The sequence below is a fragment of the Trichosurus vulpecula genome, chromosome 1 (genome assembly GCF_011100635.1).
Source record: "Trichosurus vulpecula isolate mTriVul1 chromosome 1, mTriVul1.pri, whole genome shotgun sequence".
NCBI classification, from domain to species: Eukaryota; Metazoa; Chordata; class Mammalia; order Diprotodontia; family Phalangeridae; genus Trichosurus; species Trichosurus vulpecula.
In genome coordinates, this window is record NC_050573.1 from 229,347,610 (window position 1) to 229,371,584 (window position 23,975).

Consider the following 23,975-nt stretch of genomic DNA (forward strand, 5'->3'; position numbering starts at 1 on the left):
AGAAAACTATTAAATTAATAAATAAAACTAAGAGCTGGTTTTATGAAAAAAAAAATAAAGTTGATAAACCTTTGGTCAATTTGATTTAAAAAAAAAAAGAGAGAGAAGAAAACCAAATTACCAGTACCAAAAATGAAAAGGATGAATTCACCTCCAATGAAGAGGAAATTAAAACATTAAGAATTACCTGTACCTATAGGACTGGGACTAGTGTTACTGTGTGTATTCCTGTATGAGTTAGAGTGCTTTAATTCTTGGTAATTGTATGGAGACAATTAGGTCAAGAGCTTGTGAGAATGTTATTTTGCTATTTGATTAATATCATGTTTGTCTAAAGTTTTGTTACAATGAATAATGCTAAAAAAGAAGAATGGCTTGTGGTTTATTTTGTAAATGCCATCAAAAGAAACATGGCATGCCTAAAAGTTTAAGATTTTATATGTACTGTGCTAAAAATTGGTTATTTAATATATTTATGTATGTACTGAAGCCTGTTATTGATTCCTTAAGTGAAATCTCATCATCCTGGGGAGGAAATTAATAACGGATTAATGTAAAGTGTAAGACACTGGATTCTGATATGAATTTCTTAAACAAGACAATTGGCCATGGTTCCAATTTTGAGTTTGTAAAAACGATCAGGGTTATGAGGATCAGAAATGGTAGTTTAAAATTGTGCTAAGCTGGTTCCTACAAAAAGACAAGAAGATGCTGAGATGCTGTGCTGGAGATGGCTGGGACAAATACCAAGGACCAGAGGCCTTCATTGACGATGTTCCCTTCCAGACAGCCGTATAACAGGAAAAGACTTTTTGAATCTCAAAGGGACAACTGCATTTGTCAATGTGTCGATCAATCCTTCCCATATTTACTTAAAGGGGTGATGGTTAAGGGGAAGAATTCAGATGTATCAATAATGGAGTGAGGGGTCTTCAAAAGGTTGAAGAGGAGGGATTCAGTGGAATGCTGAAATAGTGAAGCCCCCTCAGTATGGGACAAGACCTTACCTCTCCTTGCACCCCTTCTATATTTTTAGAAACTGCTCTGCTGAGAAAGTAGTGGTAAGAAATTACATCAGTAGACAGACACCTGCAAGGTCCTGTTTATCTAGCTTTTACTCCCTTTTTGTTGAATACCAGTCTCTGGTCTCACACCTGTCTTTTGTCTTTTTGTTCTTTGTTCTCTGTTGCTATGAAAAGATTCCTCGTTTAGAATGTGAGCTCCAAACCCAGTCAATGGGAAGAGGAGCCAGTAGGGGGTGGGGGAACTCTGTGTTAGGGTCTATATAACTTGCTTTGAGCTGTATGCCCCCCCCCACACACACACACGTGCTGGCATCATCTTGGGCCACGCTGAGGTGTGTCCTTTCTCATGAGAAAGCAATAAATTCCTTTTTGCCTTTTCTCAAGAACGGTCTCTGTTTATTTTTAATGTGAGTAGTGGTCTCTGACCCACACAGTAGCAAGATATAAGATAAACCCACATAATAATTAGCCTTTCTGTGTATTACCAAAAAAACAAACAAGAAGAGATAAAATTAGAAATTCTATTTAAAATAACTACAGAATTTTAAGAATCCACTTACCAAGAAATACACAACAATTACATGAATTACAAAATATTCTTGGTAGAAATCATGATAGACTTAAATAGGTAGAAATATTAATTGTCTATGTTTAGGGCATGTCAATATAATGACAATTACAATATTCCCAAATTTATTTATTTAGTGCCATACCAATCAAATTACCAAAAAAGTACTTTACATTGATAGAAAATAATCACAAGTCATAAAGAGGAACAAAAGGTCAAGATTCTCAAGGGAAATAATAAAAAAAGTACAAAGGAAAACTATAGTACCAAATCTCAAAATAGTAATCATCAAAACAATTTGGTACTGGTTTAAAAATAGAGCAATCTGTAGAACAGGTTATACAATATATCAGAATAAAACAAACCTATTAGCCTAGTACTCAATAAACCTAAAGACCCCAACTACTAGAGTAAGACTCACTATTCCACAAAAGTTGTTGGAAAAACTGGAAAACAGTCTGGCAGAAATTAGTTTTAGACCAACACTCACTCACTTCAGATACCACGGTTAGCTCCAAAAAGATTATTTGACTTAAGCAATACACAAAAGAGAGGAACAAGAAAAAAAAATTCCTTTCAGACCTATGAATATAGAGAAGTTCACAGAAGATATAATGAACAATTTTGATTACATAAAATTAAAAAGGTTTTGCATAAACATGATTCATATGGAACTATATTTTTGCACCACTTCACATGTATAATGGGTATGATACTGCTTGCCTTCTCAATGGGTGGGGGATGGGGGAATGGGTAGTAAAGAAATTTGGAGCTGAAAAAATTTTTAAATGAATGCCCAGGAATTAATGACTTATTAAAAAAAAGTTTCTTGAATAAACAAAAGCCAATATAGTTAAAATTAGAAGGGTAATAAGTTAACTGGAGAAAAAAGTTTTTGCAGCAAGTTCTTTGATAAAGGTCTCATTTCCAAGATACAGAAGATATAGATTCATATTTATAAGAGTCGTCCCTAAAGCTGATAAAGGTTAAGGGATACGAACAGACAGTTCTTATGAGGAAAAAAATCATTAAATAAAATTTTAACCCCCCTCAAAAATAAAGAAGAAATACAAGCTATATAACAGCCACATGAAAAAATTCTCCAAATCACAAATGATTAGAGAATCCCAAATTTAATTAAACTCTGGGGTTTTGATCACAACCTCAAGAGTTAACCTTATTAATAACTAAAACAATCAAAATCATATAATTACATTAATAGATGCAGGAAAAGCTTTGGGGGCAGAAAAAAAGAAAAAACCCCGATAACCAGTATACATGATCTCAAAGATGCCACACAACAAAAAGGAAGTTTGTCCCCAACAGAAGGTAAGATGAAAGAGAAATTAAATTTTTAAAAAATTAGAAACAAAGAGGATGACCATCAGTTGAAGAATGGCTGAATAAACTATGATATATTACTAATGTAATGCAATTATCATTGAGCAGGAAGAAATGACAAAAGGATTTCTCGGAAACTCAAGAAGTCTTGTAGGAAGTGATGATGCTGAGTAAAATGAGCACAAACAATAATTTATACAGCAAAAACATTATAAGGATAAACAACTTTTGGTAGACTTAAGAACCCTGATATCATAATGCAATACCCAATCATGATTCCAGAGGACTAATGACGAAGCTTATCTACAGACAGAAGAGTGAGGTGAAGAATGAGATATACATTTTTAGAGATGGCAAATGTTTTGCTTGACCATGCTTTTTTGTTAGAACTGACTACTTTTGCTGTACCATTTTTTTTTAAACTGGGGACAAATGGAGGGGGAGAAAAATAAATATTTTTTAAAAAGAATAACAAGACAGTATGCAATTAAAAACAACTCCAATCCGATGTATTTAAACAAGTTATTGATGCTGGAAAATGGGAATGGATGCAGATTTGAGACTGACACTGGAAATAATCTACTTGTACATCAAATATCTTCTCAATGAAGACATTAGAAGGGCATATGCAGACTTCTACAAGCAATCTTCCATAGAAAACTGGATCTGAAGATAAAAGTCACATGAATCTAGCATAATTATTATTTGTGGGCCATAAAAAAGTATTTGATCCATATTGTTGGATCAAATATCAATAACATTTCAGATCCATTTTAGTATCTGTTGCTTATTTCACTTACGCTGAAGTTCAGATGCTATCAGATATTTCAGGGCTTAATGACATTGCCACTAAGTACCTATGGCATCATGCTACAAGTTTTTGGGGAAAAAAAACTACACACACACACACACACACACACACGTGTATATATACATATATGTATGTATGATCCCCACCCTCTTGGATATTGCACTGAAAACCGTAATCTGTATATACTAGGTACAGTAAACAGCACCAGAACTACAGTTTTTAATCAACTCAACCAAAATGATTCCTTGGTTAATAAGCATTTATTACGCAATTACTGTGTGTTCCAGATACTGTGCTCAGCACTGGGGATACAAAAAAGACAAATAACAGTCCCTGTCCTAAAGGAACTCACACTCTAATGGGGGTGATTACCTAATTCAGAACTACAGAAAATGTTTCATATATGAATGTGTAGGGAAGACAGCATTCTGAAACAACCACTTGTTAAAATGACCAGTTGAACCAATACTGGACCACCTTGGTTGGTTTCTTTCTTGTTGTAAATGAGTTAAGCAAGAATACTTATTATTTCTCTATATCCAATTGATTTTTGATCCTTAGTTTCGTCACATGTTGAAAACAAAATCACCAAGAAAACAGATGCATTAACTCTTAGGAAAATTACAAACTAACTTGTTGCATATAAGAGACCGATAAATGGTGACTTGAATAGTATTGTCTTCTGTTGATCAAATACACTTTAGGTCCTCAGTGTATCTGTTCCCAAAGTTAACTTAAAAGTGTTTCACAAAGCACTTGCCTCACAACAACCTTGTAGATGGTGTGAGTACAATTATTCCCGTTTTACAGATGACAAACCAGGTCTCAGAGTGCTTACGTGACTGACTACTCCACTGCCCTTCAGTTTCAAAACCACAACATGAATACAAGTCTCCTAATTTCAAGTACAGTTCTTTCTAGTCTATCTCCCCACAAATCTTCTTTGAATTAAGTATAACCTAAACAGAATCACGAGTATTCTGGATAAAACTTAATTTGGTTAATAACAATTAGCATGCCCTGTTTTCATTTTAATAAGCAAATATTTTATGGTGTTTAAATACCACTAAGTTGGCTGCCATAATAAATAATGGCATGCTTCTTAAGACACAGCCTGAGGGAAAAATCAGAGCAAAGTGAAATGTTTCTGTTTTGTTTTTACAAATTTAAATTACATCACCAAAACCTTAGCACTGAGACTATACTGTCTTCAGGGTAATCAGGGTATATCCATTCTAGATTATGACAATGTGGGAAAGGAAGCTCTTAAGAGTTTCTAGGATACTTCTGCTTGAAAATTTCCAATATTCAGTGTAATATCTTTTAACTCTAATACCTCCTACCTAGGACAAACTGACAAATAATGTAACGAACCTATTTATGAGCTAAGATCATCAGGACTATATACATTTATATCTTTTCATCTGCTCTCTAAAATATTTTATGCTTTGGATGGTTTTGCCTAAGATCTGATGCCTCCAGATATATCATTTCCACCTTTGTTCACTCTTTCCCTAGATAATATTATTATTATTATATACGATTATAATATTGCTATTATTATTATTAAAAACCAAATCACTCTGGCTTTCATTGATTGGCCAACAATAATTAAGTGCCAGCCCAAGCCCCACCAGGTCATTATTTGGGTCCAGATGGCTCAGAGTGAATGAAAATAGCAATTGTTTTGGCCAAAAACCCTGAGGCTCTTCCCCTCCTAGATTCTAGACTAGGTAAAAGAGGCCATTCTTCTTATCCAGTCTTAATCACTGAACTGGCATAGCCTCTGTCAAACTGGGACCTGGAAAAGACCTTAGGGCCCTGTCTAATTGGCCTGATCTATATCTTGCCACTGGGCCCAGATGGCTCCAGATGAGAAAGTGAGGGTAGTGACTTCAAACAGCCCTCCCTCACTCAAATCCAATTCACTTGTAAGTCACGATAGAACCACCTTCCTGATGTCGTGGTCCTCTTAAAGGAGGAGGACAAACAACCACAAGGTAATATTCACTCCAATTCAACAAGCATTTAAATGCCTGCAGTGTGCCAAGCATAAAATAAAGTAGTCCCTACCTTTGAAGAATGAACAAGATAGAAAAAGAAAATGAAAAACAAAATAGAGGATCATTAGATCATAGAGTTAGAGCTCTAAGAGACCTGAAAGGTCTTCAAGTATATACCCCCTCACTTTACAGAAGAGGCCACTGAGGCTCAGAGAAGTAAAGTGGGCTGCCCAGGAGGCAATGCACTGCCTTCTAACTATACAAAATAATTTTCTAGCGGAAGAGCACTACCAACTGGGGTGTGGAATCAGAATAATCTTGTACAAAATGATAATCAAACTGAGATTTGGTGTAAAGCTGGAGATACTAAGAGGTAGTAGTGAGCAAAAAGTACATCCCAAGCACAGGGACCCCACCAGTCCCTCCACCCCTCAGCCCTCCTAGCAGAGAGGTTGGACGTGGATTGTAGTGTACAGGAGATAGAGGCAGGCCAGCCTGCAACAAACTGTGTAGAGAAAGGTGAAGTCTAAGTAAAAAAGAAGTTTCAGTTTCCTTTGGAATACTATGTATTTTTATTTTATACATTTTAAAAGCATTATTCTGAGACAAGGTCCATAGGCCTCACCCAACTGCCAAAAGCCTCCACAACCAAAAAAAGATCAAGTACCCCTGAACTAAAGTTTCTTGAGCAAAGGAGTAACATGATCAGATCTGTGATTTCACAGGAAAGATTACAACAGGAGACTAGGGGGAAGGAAACCAATTAGCTACTATAGTAGTCCAGGCAAAGGTGAAGAGTGCATGAAACAGAGTAGCAAAAAGCCAGCAAAGAAAGCAACTAACAGGAGATTAAAAAATTGCTAGAGAACTTTTTTTTTAGGAGTCTGACTATGAAAGGAGATACAGTTTGGTACCTTGAAGTCTTCAACTATTCTATGCAGATAATTTCTAAATCTCAATTATTTAGTTCTGGCTTCTCTAAATTCCAGACCTACATCTCCACGTGGTTTCTTCTCTGATACTCCATCAATCAATTAACAAACATTTTTTACATGTTTACAATGTTCCAAGTACTCTAATAGTACAATGAAATCTTGGCTTTGGCCAAAAGCAGAAACAATCTCTGCCTGCGGGAGTTTACATTCTAATCAATCTTACACAGTACATCAAAATATTCAATTATTCATCTAGCACTACACTGACCACAAATCTTCACTGTAAAATCCCAACAAGTGTTTACCTGGCCTTCAAAAATCTATAATGAAAGGAAACACAACTTACTGGGAGAGCCCGTTCAACTTTGAAATAGCTCAGATGAGAAGTGTTTCCTTACATATGAATGCAATGGAAAGTTATTATGTGGTAAGAAATGATGAAAGAGTTTCAGAGAAAGCTGGGAAGACACGTATGAATGAATGTGAAGTGAAGTAGGTAGAACCATGAAAACAATTTATACAATAACAACACGATAGTCAAACAACTTTGAAAGACCTAAGAACCCTGACCAAGGATGATGGACTCCAGATGGAGAATGAGACACACATTTTTGGAAGTGGGCAATGTGTGAATTTGTGACAAAGGCTCCCCATCCCCTGCCATTTTTTGGGGGTGGAAGGCATAAGAAAAGGGGGTAGGATTGGATTCTTCTCCCCTTCCTTCTAAAATGAGAAGAGAATGGAAAGAAGGTCAGAAGAATGAAGACAAGCAGGACAGCTTTGAAATTCACCTGTTAAATTTGGTATACATTTTTAAAAGAAAAGCAAGCTATACATAAGATTGGCAGTTTCATATACAAATCTCTTCTGTTCTACAATGTACGAGGAAATGAACATTTTCTAAGTTCAGAATAAAAAATAAAATGATAAAGATAAATTTTTAAAACTTAAAAAAAATTTATCTCAAGCCTAAATCTTTCTCTAACTTCAACCCACTGCCCCTGCTTCTGCCTCTGAGATCAATCACTAAAATCTAACATTTGAGGACTTGTAGGGGAAAGGACATCCGCCTACTGCTATGCCCAAGTCTTCTCTTTCCCAGGCTAACCTCAGCTTCTTTTAAATATTCTCAAATGACTACTGCAAGGCTCTGCTCCATCCTGGACACCCTCTCTGGATGTTACTCAGCTTATCAAGGTCGTTCCTAAAATCCAGTGGTCAGAAGTGAACACGATACTTCAGATGTGTTAGGAATAACATAATATAATCCGCTTCTCACTTCCCTCTTCTCAGACACCATGCCTCTGAACTAAGGTAACACATTAGTATTTTTGGCTGTCATGTCAGTGTACACTAAAACTGCCAAACCAACAATTGCTCAACAAGCATTTGTTAAGGGCTTTAGTACCAGTCACAGTGCTATGTACTGGAGATATAAAAACAAACAGTCCCTGCATTAATTATTTATGACTGAATTAATTTAATATGTAATTTTAAAAAAATTAACTCAAAGATTTACCTCTTTTCAAAATCTTTTAGATTTTTACCACTCTAAACTCAAATCAAAATATGACAAGGATGGCACATTGTTTTTCTGAGATTTTGTTAACTAGATCCACAGAAACATGATGTAACAAAACAATGTTATACACTGACAAGCAAAACAGCTCTGGAAGTTACATGTTCAATTTATTACATATTTTAAAGAAAGAGCTATGCATAAAAGACTCTCAGTTTCAAGTACAAACCTATTTCTGGTTCTACTTTTTATGTGGCAATGCTCAAATTCAGTATTTTGGCTCAGAAATTCTTTAAAAAAATTTTTTAGAGCAATGTTACAGAAAGCAGTTGACTACACTAGGGTTCAAGGGCTGGAGTAGATTCTCATAGACTACCTAACTTAACCCCAGATGACCAACCAAAAGATTTGCCATATTATAGTATGGTCTAGGCATGTAGGATTTTTTTAAAAATAGATTTTTATTGCTTTCTTTTGTTTTGACGTTGCATATATCTTCCCACTGTAATACTCTCCCTCCCAGAGATTCCTATCCTTATAAGAACATTTTGTTAAAAATGAAAAAAAGGACAAAAATTCGGCAAAAATAATCATTATATTGAAAAAATCTGACATTCTGTTGAATGATGCAAACCAATGCAAACACTCCCATCCCCCCACAACCATCTCTGCAAAGGGGTAAAGAGAAGCATCTTCTAATATTTTTTTTCTCTGGGGCCCAGCTTGCTCTTTTTAATTTTGCAACATTCATTTTCAATCATTTTGTGGTGGTTGTTCTTTCCATTTACATGTTGTCACTGCATATAGGGTTTTTTTTTTTCTGGGTCTACCAACTTTGTTCTACATATGTCATTCTTTGCTTCTCTGTGTTGATCGTGTTAGTCATTTCTTACTGCACAGTAATAACCATTACATTCATGTATTTTGTTTCTAGTTCCCTGATACACAAATAGATGTCATATATACTTTGGTCATTTATCAATGACTCCCTTGGAGTTCATATCTAGCAGAGGAAAAAAATGTGAGTCAAAGGGCAAGGACATTTTAGTCATTTAATCTGCATAATTCCAAACTGTTTTCCAGAATGGCTGTAGTAATTTACAGCTCTACCAAGGCATGATTCATTAGCATGCCAGTCTTTACTTATAGACACACATACTGAATTAGTGCCATCTTTTGTCAGCTTTACCAATTAGTTTGCTGGGTGTAAGTTGAAACCTCAGATGCTATTTTGATTTCTATTTCTTTTATTATTAGTGACTTGTCGAATTCTTACTATAAAATATAAACAGTACTACAAAACGGTATCATTTAGAACAATGCTACAAAGGATGCATGGGATTTTTTATTTACACACAAGAGCTCGGTTTAAGTAAAAAGATGAAAATATCTAAAAATGTATAAAGCCCGAACAATCTTGTAAATTATGGTTAAGAGATAAATCAAGCCTGCCATAAATATGATTTAGTTTAGAAGCCCATCAATATGCAACTTCTGATTTACAGATTTTGTTTTTAAAGAAATTCCCACCTCATAAACAAAATTGCTCCATAAGTGCAACAAGAACATTTCAAAACACAAAGCATATTTATATAACATTTTAGATTGGGTCTAGCAAGGTACTAAACATTAAGGTCCAAAGATACTGATCAAAAAGAAAAATCTAACAGGCACTCACTCAATAGGCAATTTTGCTAAGTGCTTAGGATATAAAGACAAAAATGAAAAGGAATCTATATTATTGTAAGTTTAATTCTATATAAACTTCTTTCAAAAATTTATAACTCCTTCAATACTCCCAGGACTGATGTAGTGTTAGGGGTAATAAACCGATAGCTTTTAAATAAGTGCTCTGATTTTACATCTATGTGTAAATATCCATATATACAAATATATGTACATGTATGTAAATCTGTTCATGTGGAATATGCTACAACCTTTTCGATAGCTGCTATAATGTACCACGTGTGATACTCTAAGTCTAAACTTCTAGCTAGTATGACTTCTTTCAAAAAATGGACTAACACATCTCTAAAAGGGAGTAGTTGTTAATCTCTACTACTCCATAAAGGAGAGTCCCAGTTAAGGAAAGGGATAGAAACTAGTACTTGTAATTTCTCTGATATGAAACTCCCAGGTGACAAAACTCCCCTAACTAGGGGGGGAGGTTCCATTTCAGCTCTATTATGTCTTTCTTAAACAGCACCAACTGGAACTGCAAATAGTATTTTAGGTTAGATACATTATCATTTATACGAAATTATGCTATTATTTTTATTTCTAATACTTTTATTACTAGTATAATAAACTCTGATTAAATGGAAGAGGCAGCACGACAGTGGATAGTGAGTCAGCTTTGAAGTCAGGAAGATGTGAGTTTAATATCAGTGTGACCTTTGGCAAGTCACCTAAGCTTTGAAGACAGAGTAACTCACTAAGACTCTAAGTAGCAGAAAAGATGTTGACCTGCCTGTTAGATATTGCTCTGACCTAAAATACCATTTGAAGTTCCAGTTGCCATTCTTCAAAAAAAGACATGAGAGCTGAAAAGGATTGAGAAAGCAACTAAATGAAAAAATGAAAAGGCAGATAAGTTTTCACAGAGGAAAAAAAGGCTGAAAAAAATTAGGATTTTTTCAACTTGGAAAGATGATAATAATAATAACATTCATATAGCACCCTAGTATGTGCCAAGCACTGTGCTAAGAGCTTTACAAATATTACCTTATTTGATCCAAACAACAACACTGGGAGGTAGGTGCTATCACAGGATGAAAAAGATTATTACAAAGTCCTCAAAAGCAAGGGTTTATGAAAAAAAATGCTCTTTCCTTTCAATATATAAAAATCCTTTATCTCCTCCTGAAGATTTCTCTAACCAAAGTAGCCTCACTCAACTCTGAACTCCTCTGATAACACCTACCATACATGCCACCTATTTGGCAATAAGCCACAAGCCCTGTGACATCCAGAACACTAGACCTGGAATCAGAGCTCAAATACCAGTCCTGCTGGGATTTATTGACTTTAGGAATGATTTTAGGAAAGTCATTTAACCACTATGGGCTTTGGTTCCTTCATCTGCAAAATGAAAATGGAGTACATGGCATCTTAACTTTTCATACATTTAAGACTTTGTCCTTAACCCTACACTTTCTTTTTTGATGCCTTTATCCATTCCCCAAGGTTTTCATTATCACTTCTATGACAACATAAGTCTATATTTATCTCCAATCAGAACCTCTCTAAACCAGCGGTCAAAAAAGAACGGGGGGTGGGGGGGGGGAGGCCCGGGCCACACTAAATCATACGTAAGGATCCCAGCTGGTTACATACTGACTTAGAAAACCACATATTAACTATGTTCTATTATATTTTAATGTATTTTTGTTAAATATTGCCTGATTACATTTTAATGGAAATGGAAAACATCTCCAAAATCATCTAGTTCAATCCCCACGTTAAGAAGTGAGGAAACTGAGGATCAAAGAGGTTAACATCTTTCATAAAATAGCTTCCTGAAATAACAGAACAGAAACTGAAACCAAGGTCATCTCATCCTCTTCCACTACACCAGTTTAACTTCCCTGACCTAAAACTTTCAATAGTTCTCCACTGGCTACAGAATAAAGTCCAAACTTCTTTACCTGGTATCCAAAGCCCTGAACATTCTACTTCCATTCTCCTCTCCCCAATCCAATTCCTGTTTGAATCCTCCTTTCAAATTTATCACATACACTCCCTTATACAGAGTCAATATTCCAGCTAAACTATACTTTCTCAACATTTCCCCCAAACTACTTTTGCTTTATTACCTCTATGTCTTTGCTTATGTCATGGCCTTTTCCTAGATCCTCCCATGGTCCAGATCAAATAACATTACCTCTATAAAAGCATCTATGATCCCCCTTCCAACTTGATAACCTTTCCCTAATACGAATTCTCACAATTTGTACCTTTCTTATGCATTTTAAATACCCTATTTTGTGTTATATTTATGTATGTGTCTTATCTCCCCCCAATAGACTGTAAATTCCTTAGAAGCAGGAGTCATATGTTGCTATTCACGTTTTTCACAATCCCTAGTAAAGTACTTTGCACATAGTAGATTACGACTATCTGTTGAATGAATTTGTCTTACCTTTTCAAATACATTAGAAAGATTCTTGAAGCCAGAAACTATCTTATACAAAGCCTCACAAAAAACAGGGGATCAATAAATATTTAAGAGGGCTAGGGAAAAAAATAGGTTCATGTTCTTGATTAAATTTAAAAATAATGAAAAGAAAAATTTTCTGGTTATTAACTCTGCCCAAGTACAATTGCCTAGGTAAAGAGATACTACTAAACAAATCATTTATTTAGAAACGGTTGAACAAATCAAATATCTGAACGTTCAAGTACATTTCTGGCCTTTTAAATCTTGCAGAATAAGGGAAAAGGAGCATATAAGAATACACAAGTTAGTAATCTTTTAAGTGACTTGTCTAATGAAATGTTTTCCATATAGTCAAGGCACTTAACAGCATGCTTGGCACATAGTAGGTGCTTAATCAGTGTTTATTGACTGGCTGAGTGTTGAATTACTGTATCTATAGTTCAGAGCTTACCATTCATTTACAAGCTGAGACACCAGTACCTATCTACAGTTTTGTCTTCACCAACTATTACATTCAATTATCACTAATGAACACTATATGGAGGAAAACCACCAGTGAGGGAATTCATAGAATCTATTCTAAGATAGTTGGATAATTCCACATGAAACTGTCGGGTTATCTTTGAATCTCCAAATTTCACTTTTTCATGAGTGTTGACAGGTCAGGTACCAAACTAACCTTCAAAATTATTTTGTCATAACTTGTAAACAGCCACATAAGAATGGCAAAATGCTAAACATCATTCAGAATAAGTTAGCAACACTGTACTTCACAAAATACAATTCAATTAAACTGTACTAATAATGGGTGTAAGCTCAGTGTTCAAATGAGTACTCAGAAAATCTTTACTCTTCAGTAAAGAGTTCACTACACCTAAATAATAATATTAGTCTGGGTTTCTTCCCAGGACTATCTCAATAAATTTAATTTCACAAAACTAAATTATTACAGAAGGGCCTTAAAAAGGTCAATTTCAGATCTCAAAACCATTAAGTTGTTTCAGATAAAGTCAGAGGTGCTGAATATTCCATTTTCATACTAGAAAGATAATTTTCACTCTCGGACTACAAAGATTTTTTTTATGACATCAGAGTGTTTTAGCACAGACAGCTAATGCAGTGGATACAGGATCTAAGTTCAAATCCAGTCTCAGAGTTTACCAGCTGACCCTGGGCAAGTCACTTTACCCCAGTGCCCAACTACCCCCCAAAAAAGAGTATTTTAGCATAATAAAATTCAAAAAGTGAGTTCAAAAAAGCCTTAATCCTGAAAAAAAGGAAGTCAAGTTAACTAGTATTTATTAAAGGCCTATTATGTACCAGATACTGTGCTAAAAGCTGGGGATACAAAAAAAGGAAAAAGAAAAGGTCAGTCCTTTCCTTCAAGGAGCTCACAATCTAATACAGGGAACAACATTCTAACAAACATGGACAAATAAGACAGGATAAATTGGAGAAAATTTCAGACGACAGGGAAGCTTTAACGATCAGGAAAAGCTAGCAGGTAAGATTTTTAGCTGAGACAGGAGAGAAGCCAGGTAAACCAGGAGGCAGCAGGTGAGAAAGTGTTTTCCGGGCAGGAGGAAAAACCAGTGTAAACCAGTTGGGGGAAAGTGTTGAATGTGGATCCTGAGAACCTGGATTCAAATTCTAACCACTTATTTAACCACTCACCTGTAAAGTGCAGGGAGCTGGGCTACCTTTTTTGTGACATGGACCCCCTTTGATGGGCTGGTGAAGTCTGTGGCCCCCAAAAATGTTTTAAAACAACTAAATAAAATTATAAATTTCAGCTAGAGATAGGTGGAAAAAAAAAAGATGTTTTTCCCATCCAAGTTCACGAACTTTATGTTCTGGGTACACTGATCCTACCTTAGGAATCCCTGTACTAGATAATAGCATTTCCTAGAAATCCTTAAAGTTTGCAACCCGCTTTACAGGTATCTCACTTTATCTTCACAATCCTAGGAGGCAGTGTTTCATTATCTCCATTTTACAGGTAAGAAAACAGAGGCACGGAAAGGTTAAGTGACTTGCACACAAATGATAAAGGTCCAAGGCAGGATCTGAATTGCAAGACCTATTCCAGCTCTAAATCTAGGATTCCAATGTCTCTTCACTTTTTGAAGCCTAAATCCGAGGGCCACAGCACTGTTTCAAGCAAACCCTAACATTTCCAGCCCAATGGTCTTCGATCCCAGCAGGAGAAGACTCCTGATGCTTTTCCCTGGTGCCCTGCGTAGATATTCAAGTTTACTGCCCAGGGTTTTGTTTGGTTTGGTTTTAAAGGCCGACTTCAAAGGAGGCCTTTGGGGAGGACTCTTGGCACCGAAGGTGGGAAGAACGAGCCTGACCTCCACCCCTTCCAGACACCCACGGGGCCAAATGACTCACGGCTAGGAGGCATTGTCCCAGGGTAAAAAGGGGGCGGGGGGAGGGTCTGAGACGCCCCCCCTTTCCCAAAACCACGCCCCCTCCCCAACCCCCGAAGACAGGGGCGAGGGGGGCGGCACCTGACAGGCACCGGGGAGACGGAAGTATCAAACCCTCACGTGGTGCGGGGGCCGGAAAGAGAAGGGGCGCAGCGACAGTGGAAAAGGGGGGGACCCCCCCGCAGAGCGCGCGAGGGTCAACCGCTGCGACTCCCGGGCACGCGACTGACCTGTCCCTGCCGCTGTGCGACCGACCTCCTCCCGCTGCTACCGCTTCCGCCGCCGCCGCCGCCGCCGCCTCGCGGTCCCACTCACGCCTCCGCCTCCGCCTCCTCTGCCGCACCCCGGGCAAGCCCCAGGCGCCCCATCACCACCCCACCCAAGCTTTTCTACGCCGCCGCCTGTTTACAATGACTGGGACGGAACGGGGCCAGCCGGGCAACGCGCAAGCGCATCCCCTCCTCCCGCCGCTGCCGGCTTCCCCGGTTGCCTTTCCTCCCTTTGGACACCCGGCGGATGCCGTCAAAGACACGACGTTCTGTGCCCTCGCGCGGAGGACGCCGGGAGCTGTAGTCTTCGAGAGATCGAAGCGCTCGGCTAAGCGGGAGTCCCCTTCCAGGCGGTGAACTACAACTCCCAGGAAGCATCCCGTCACGGCAGAGCGCGCACATCTCCAGCGTCTGCGCACTGCGTAGCCCGGGAGGGGCCGCAGGGAGGGATGGGTGGACGTGTACCTCGGGATCAAGTGTTTTTGGGGAAGCTTAGCAGCTTGTGTGAAAACAACCCACCTGCAAGCCCTCTCGGGCTCCTGAAGGGGCGAACCGCCTCCGCCTGTACTCCGCTTGCCAGGCCCTCCCAATGCCCCTGCGGACTTTATTCTTCTCGGCCGACTAACTACCGAGGAACTAGTTAAACCAGTTTAAAAGCGCCGCCCCAGTGCCTGGCCGGGGATGAGACGCCTTCCTGGCATCAGGGAGGATGGGGATCACCAAAGGGCTTATGGGTGGTGGTACCAAGAAGTGGAGCTGACACCAGGGCGGGCGCTACCTAGCATGCTCCTCCGCTTCAAAACAAGCCAAGGCATTATGCTGAGGTGGGAGGTGGGGGGGGGAGGACGGACTGGGCCCCCAGTTATCGTCAAGCATGCGTGACCTCCTTTCGTCCACCAACTTACTTGGCAGAGTGGTGAGAGGGCAAAACCTGAATTCAGACCAGGGAGCCAGACCCGCATGCCGACGTAGATGACTGGAGAAATAAGCGAAATTGTCTACAAAACTCGGAAGATAACTGGAGAACCAGGGAACACCATAAAAATGCTAAATGCGTAGATAAGAGATGAGAATCAGCTGGGGTAAACTTTGCCGAAGGGCTTTCTGAAAATTGGATTTTTTCATTAAGAGATACTCCTGCCTTAGCTTCCCTTCCATGACTGCGTTCTCATATTTATAACAGTACTTCTCTGACTTCATTTTGCACTTCACCACCACCGCACGCACAGAGTGGGCATTCACCAACGTTCTTTCTTCTAATACGCTTGCCCTTCAAAAAATATCACCTGCTTCCCTAGGTTCAACCATCACCTTGGTGAATAACTCCCTGGATTTCCCCAACTAATTTAAACTCATCTAAAAGTGAATTCAAAATCTTCACAAATTCCTCTGGACATTTGTTGTTTAAAATTCATATGCATATAGCACTTCAAAGTTAACAAAACACCTTACTCTCGAGTCTGAGACAGTACGATTATTATCATTCCCTATTTTAGAGATTAAGAAATTGAGAATCAGAGAAGTTAAATGACTTACCCAAGGTCCAACGCTAGTAAGTACTCGAGCTGGGATTCAAAGCCAAGTGTCTTGACTTAGGCACTTTACATCATTACACTAGCCTGCCTTTTCATTCTCTCCACCCAGACCGAACTTGGAAATCTTTCCTAACTCCTCCCTCCTCCCCACCCCCTGCAATGCAAACACTTGCAGCCTCATTGAACTAGAAAAATGTCAGAACTAGAAGGGACTGATTCTGCCTTTCTAATTTCTCTTTTATCTTTTCCCCTCCTTGGCATTCTCATTGACCCATGCGGTATCCTCCAATCTGTCTTTAGCACTGAGTTTTGCTCAGTAGTACTTGTTGAATAAAGTGAATGAAGTATACCAAATAGCATATTATTACTTTCTAGTCTTTAGATTGTTTTTAAAAAGTAAAATACCATGGATAATTCTTTTCTCACATTCACCTCAATAATTTGGTGAATTATGTGTGATACCAGTTATTTTAAAATGAAGGCAGGCACCACCTTATTTTCTCTAGGCACAGACGTGATCATCATAGATTTAGAGCTAGAAAAGGCTGGTCTTAGATGGGTAGATAAGCCAGCCTAGCCAAAATAATAATTCACTCTGAGGGAGATAAAAGAGTTAGTAGGTGACTGGCCAAATCAAGGAGGAAATGAAAAAGCTCTGATAAATTCATAGATGTTTTCTTATTTACTTCCATCAATGAACAAGTACTTACAAAGCATTTGCTAGGTGATTTTCCTCCAGCCTACAAACATGCCCATGTCTCCCATTTCCTGAAAAAACTCTCACTTCACCCTTCCATCCCTGCTAACTTATCTGATTTCTCTTCTGCCCTTTAAAAGGCTCTTAAAAGGCCATCTGCAATAGGTGCCTCCACTTTGTCTCCTCTCACTTCTTAACGCCTTACAATATGGTTGCCTACTTTGTCATGCCACCCATGTGGCTCTCTCCGAACTCACTAATAATCTCCTACTTGCCAAATCCAGTGGCCTTTTCTCAGTCCTCATTGTTCTTGACCTCTCTTCCCTAGTTGATACCTTTGATCACTCTCTCCTCTTTGAGACTCTCTTCTCTTTGGGTTTTCAGGCCACCAATCTCTCCTGGTTTTCCTCCTACTTAACTTACCTCTCCTCTTTCTGCTTTGCTGAATCCTCCTCCAGATCGCACCCTCTAACATTAAGTGTCCCTCAAGGTTCTGTCCTGGGTCTTCTTCTCTTTTCCCTCTGTACTACTTCACTTGGTGACCTTATTAGTTCCCATTGACTTAATTAACATCCTTATGCTAATGATTCTAAAGTCTGCTTTTCCAGCCCCAAGCTGTCTTCTGACCTCCAATCTCTCATCTCCAACTGCCTTTCAGGCCTCTCAAACTGGATGTCCAGTAGACATCTTAAACTCAATATGTCCGAAACAGAACTCATTATCTTTTCCCCTTAAGTACTCCCGCACACCCCCAAACTCCCCTATTATTATAGAGGGCAACATTATCCTCCCAGTCCCTCAGGCTTTCAATGTAGGAGTCATTCTGGATTCCTCACTATCTCTCAACCCTCTCCTGCTAACACTGCCAACATCCTGGTACATGTCTGGGTTACTGCATTTTCTTGCTTGTGTTTCTGCCTGCCTCAAGGCATCCCCACTCCAATCTATTCTCCATTCAGCCATTAAAGTGATTTTCCTAAAATGCAGGTCTGATATCTCTACCCCGCACAATAAATTCCACTGACTTCCACTTGCGTCCAGGAGCAAATACAAAATGCTCTGTTTGGCATTCAAAGCCCTTTGTAACCTAGCCTCTTCCTATCTTTACAATCTTCTTATACCTTACTCCAGTGGCTCCCAATCACTTCTAGGATCAAATATGAAATGCTTTGTTTGGCATTCCAAGTCCTTCATAACCTATCCCTGCTTCTACTTTTTCAGTCTTCCTATACCTTACTCCCTGACATGTACTCTTTTTTTTCACATTTATTTATTTTATTTTTAATTTATGGAATAAAACAAACATTTCCATAACATGGTATAATAAAAAAAATGATTGCACATGAACCTGCAAAATCTATTATGTACAGCTTGCTATTCCTTTTGAATATATTATAAAGTTATCATGTAAATTTCTCTTTTTTCCCTTTTCTTCCCTCCTCCCCAGCCCTACAGATATATACCTATTTGTGTCTAATGGTAGACATGTGCTCTTTGATCCACTGATACTGGCCTCCTGGCTGTTCCACAAACAAGACATTCCATCTCAGCTCCAGGCATTTTCTGAGGCTCTCCCCCATGCCTGGAACACACTCCCCCTGCATCTCCACCTACTGACCTTCCTAAAGGAAGTCCCAACAAAAATCCAATCTTCAGGAAGCTTTCCCTAACCCCTCTTAATTCCAGTGTTTTCCTTCTTTTAATTTTTTCCTATGTATCTGTATATAGCTTGCATATATATATATATGTATGTATGTATCATATATATATATACATATATATGTATATGTTTGTATGTTGTCTCCCCATTAGATTTTAAGTTCCTTGAGGACAGGGACTGTCTTTTGCCTCTTTTTGTATCCCCAGTGCTTAGCACAGTATAGTCAGCACTTAATAAATGTTTATTAAATTGAATTGACTAGGATCCAAGTACAAGAATTAAACAATCTCTACTGGCAAAGAGCTTAAATTCTAATCAGAGAGACAACAAGTACATATAAAAATATGCACAGCATAGATATAAGGAGCATAAATACAAATATATACAAAGTAGATAAATACAAGAAAGTTTGTCAGGGAGCGCACTAGAAGTTGGGAAGATCAGAAAAGGCTCCAGGCAGAAGATAGTCTCTGAATTGCATATAAAAGGCAGAGAAGGACTCTATGAGGCAATTATAAGACCAGAAGGCATTCCAGGCATGAGGGATGGACTATGTAAAGTCATAGATGTGGAGTGTTGGATAGAAGGCAAGTTTGGCTAGATTGCAAAGTGTGGAAAGAGGACTAATACTGATTGAGTCTGGAAAGATAGGTTGGGATCAGGTTGTATAGAGCTTTAAAAGTTAAACAGAGAAGTACATATTTTATCTTAGATATGATAGGAAGCCCCAGGCATTGGTTAAGTCCAAGAGTCACATGGTCAAAAGAATACTATTTCCGGAAAGCCCCAACTCTTCTCTTCCAGACCCCTACTACATGGAATCTGGTCCAACTGCCTCCCCACCCACTCCAGAGACCACAGCCTGGAGGAATTTTTTTCCTGTGGTACCATTCTCCTGATTAGTAACTCTGTAGAAAAATCTCAGTTATGCTCCTCAGACTACTTCCTCCACAGCTTCACCTATCTTTTACCCTCCAGTCCTGGAACCTTGAACCTAACCAACCTAATGAACTCTTCTGGATAGGCTCTGCCTGCCTACTCCACTCTGGCCCCCCTCAACATCCACGTAACTTTGAGGACCAAAATACCCTTCCTGTGCCACTATTCCCAAATATGTTGTTTCCTCCATCGGGAAGCATGTCACTCATCTTCTCAAAGGTAATGGACTCAGGGTACAGAATTAGACATTGTTGAAGAGGACCAATGACATCATGGAATGACACCTTGACTCCTTTATGAATTGGACTTAAGTGAGGCAGACTACACAAAGTCACCAGCCTCACTCTCTCTTCCTTGATCATCTAAGTCCAGAGGCAAGACAAAAAGTCAAGACAACGGGCAATAGCCCAGGATGTAGTGTATGACATGGACATCTTCAAGGCTTAACCTGGCTCTAAGCACTCCACGCTGCTGCTTAAACCCACTTGCATGGCTGTTGGAGCAAATTGTTCTCGTCTGCCCATTCTGCCAGGGAAGGTCTTCACATGCTTGGGGTAGATGTTCCCCTAACTCACTGTGTGAGGTAAATAAAATGTGAAGACTTCACAGGGAAGGTATATATATATACTAAGAAATGTTTAAAAATCAAGAAATAGGGAAATAGGGAAGTAGAAAAATTCTGAGGCCATGAAAGTAAGATGGCTCAGCCTCTGGGAAAGTTTACCCTGAAACATTTTGTTCTTTCTTATGGTTCTGGTTTAAAGATTTGCTCAGTAAGAATAGGGTCACTGTGACCTGCTTTCCTTTACTGTAAAAGTACTGTAAAAGAATGGAAAGGGTCTCCCCCTCCCCTTATCCTATTCTCCTTTAGATTTATAGATTTCACCTCAGTTGTAATCATTAACTAAGGGAATGGGAATTGGAGTTTCTGTGCCTCGATTTCCTGGTTCTTTGTCTAGCTTTCGTGCTCAGATTGTAAGCCTGCCTCCCAGTCAGTGGTAAGAAAGGTTAGAGGTGGGAGGGAATTCTCTTGTGTTAGGTATTATTATTGGTGCTTTGCCCCTTGTAAAGCACTTCCCTTGCTAGATCTGTTCTGGCAGAGGATGCTCTATTCTCAAGAATTAAATAAAATTTATTTCTGTTCCCACCCTGAGATGGCTCCTTATTATAAATTAACTTTTTAATTGGTGAGGGTCTTTCATCCCACACACTCACTGACCGGTTTGAGGCCTGGTTTAGCCTGTCTGTCCATATGGTTTCTGGGGTGTGGCAGCTGTGCTTGGAGCCACAAGTGAGAGGTGGATGAAAGTGGACACCAAAGGTAGATGAGTAGACCCGAAAAGGGCAGAGGTGCGGTCCTCCCTGAATTTTTGAACATGGCAAATATGTGAATTTAATTAATTTTCATGCTTATTTTGATAGAACATTTATTAAGCTAGAAACAGTAGTGATAATAGCTAGCATTTATTCAGCATCTCTTGTATGCCAGACACTGTGCTAAGCACTTTATAATTAGCGTTTCATTTGATCCTCACAACTGTCAGAAATAATCGTCTTACCAAAAAACTCCACATGGCCATCAGTGAATTAAAGAGATCTAACTTATCCTTCTATCCTATCTGTAGCCAGAGACTGCAAGAGTCCGGGCGACACACAGGGAGACACACCCCTTCAGACAATTATAAAGCCTTTTATGTCTCATCCTGATTTGCACTTCCCTCCTCTGTTCTCCACTGGCTGGGCATTTCAGGGTCTACAGCCTCTCTGAAAACACCTAAAACTCAGCCTGATGTGGGTCTCCACCCCTGCTTACACCTCTCATTTTCACATTTCAATTCTCTTCCCCCTTTCACCCTCATTCTCTTTATACTTTATTTAATAAAGGAATGATGAGCCATAGATACTTTTATCTCATCCCAGGATGTCTGCAACCCATGATATCCATAAGAAAAGTCCCATCATCTATGACAGCTATCTGGGTTAATGAGCCTCATCCTCAGTGAGCTTCGCCTGGCCTGGCAGTTTTTTACACAGGAAAAAGGCCCTTTCAGAGAACAAAAAATGTCTGCTCTCAACCTCTGGGCTACATCCAAACCACTCCCCCCCCCACCCCCATACATGCACATACACATTTTTTATTTCTTGAAGTAACTAATAAGTAGGAGACTTTTTAACAAGTATGACTCCTTAGGTTCCACAAATTATGTATCGCATGATTTCTGTGGAAACAAAAGTTCAATCGTCTCTTACACAACAACCCTGAGAGGTAGATGCCATTATTATCCCATTTTACAGATAAGGAAACTGAGGCAAAGAGAAGTTATGTGACTTGCCCAATGTTACACAACCAGTAAGTATCTGTAGCCTGATTTAAACATAGATCTTCCTGATTCCAAGCCAGTTATTATATCACTATGCCACTGTGAGAAACGTGGTTTTGGGATCACTGGACTTCCCCAAATTTTGAGAACACGCAGCTTTGGGGATCATTGGACTTCCTAGGCAGGGCCAAAGTCCTGAGGAAGAACCCTGTGATAATCCCTAGGGAAGGCTGTACAGACCACAGGACTCCCAAAGGAAGACCAAGTGGTAGCCATCCCTTAATCTATGGGGATCACAGGGCCTCCTAGGGGTCAGACCCTAAGGAAGACCCAAGCGATGGCCCCTTAGGACTGCGGTGAGATCACAAGGCTCCTGAGACAGGGCCTGAAGTCCCAAGTAATGCCCCCTTAAGAAGGCTGTGCAGACCACAGGGTTCCCCAAGGGAATCCAGAGTGGTAGCCCTCTTAACACCACAGTGGGGATCACAGGACACCCCAAGACAAGATCCAGGAGTAAGCCCAGCAAGCTTCCGCTGCCTATTGCTTTCCTTCACTTGACCTTAAGAAAATCCATGTGATTTGTCCGTTCTTACCCAAAGAACTCAAGACCAGAGTAGGCAGAGGAAGGCATTTTATTACGCTCCCCAGGAGAGCGGGTGCAGTGCTCATGGGAACACTCACACCGATACAGCTGCAGGAGCAGGGGTAACCAAGTTGTACATGCTAGAGATTCACATTTTTGTGGATAATTCTCTTTTCTGAGACTTTGAATATGCAAAGATTTGGGGGGATTCCTAAAATTTAGAAAAAAAGCTTTAAAAAAAAGGAATTAATTATAAGCATCACAGTCATGGGTGCTTAATAAAGGCTTTTTCTTTCATTGAAGAAAATCTCACTTTCTTAAGTGAATTTGTATATGAACCAAATGGCCTCCTCTTCTCTATAGAAGACTTGGAATGCAATTGAAAGGCAGGGCTTCAGGCAGCATTCAGTTCTTTTATACTACAGGAAAAAAAAAAAAGGCAGAACTAACTTTGCCAATTTCTCAAGTTCTGGAAAGAGAACGAAGGCTGCATCTATTTCTGTTGCTGAAGGGTTAAGCCCAGTTGTAAAGACTGAGAAATGTTTTGAGTTTTTTTTTTTCCCCATAAAATCTGCTAGGAAGGCTCGTGGTTCCTTCCCCCTTTCCCAGACCAGCTACCCCAGTGGCAAATTGTATATGTGTGTGTATGTGTGTATGTATGTATGTATCTGCATATACATATGTATATACACGTATGTGTATGTGTATGTATATCCAGCAACCCAGGATTGTCGTTTTCTCTTTCCCCTGTACCTTTCCTTTGCCATAACCAATAGCATGTAAGACTTAGCAGGATGAGTTCTGTTTCCACAAAGGTTATCTGAACCAGGAATGCAGTCAACATGCCCTGTCAGACAAAGGCTATGTTTCCTTATTAGAAGATGGGCCCATAAAAGAAAGGTATCTCATAGGAAGAGAGTATCAGAAAACAGTCTGGGGTCTCCAGGGGACAAAAGTAGGACAAAGGGTAAGGACCATCTTTACCTCACTTGCTTAATAAGGTTTATGCATATTAACTTACATGCCCCTAAGGAGGGGTTAGCACCATTTTGTGAACATGCATCACCTGAGGTGGGAGGGGGAACATGTTAAGGGGAACATGTAGTAGGCGTTCGGGGAAGTCTTCGAGCTATGCTGACTCTCACCAATCAGAGTCAGCTAGGAGGGCCGGGAACAGG

The 23,975-nt window shown here is 39.2% G+C and overlaps 1 protein-coding gene across 1 annotated transcript in view; it reads right to left on the reverse strand.

Moving 5' to 3' along the window:
• Positions 1-15,233, reverse strand: part of RALBP1 (ralA binding protein 1) — a 63,263-nt gene extending 48,030 nt beyond the window's left edge. The window contains exon 1 of the mRNA XM_036760309.1: positions 15,024-15,233. The gene's annotated coding sequence lies outside the window, so the exon portion shown is untranslated. The remainder of the gene's footprint in view (positions 1-15,023) is intronic.
• Positions 15,234-23,975: the final 8,742 nt, after the last annotated feature.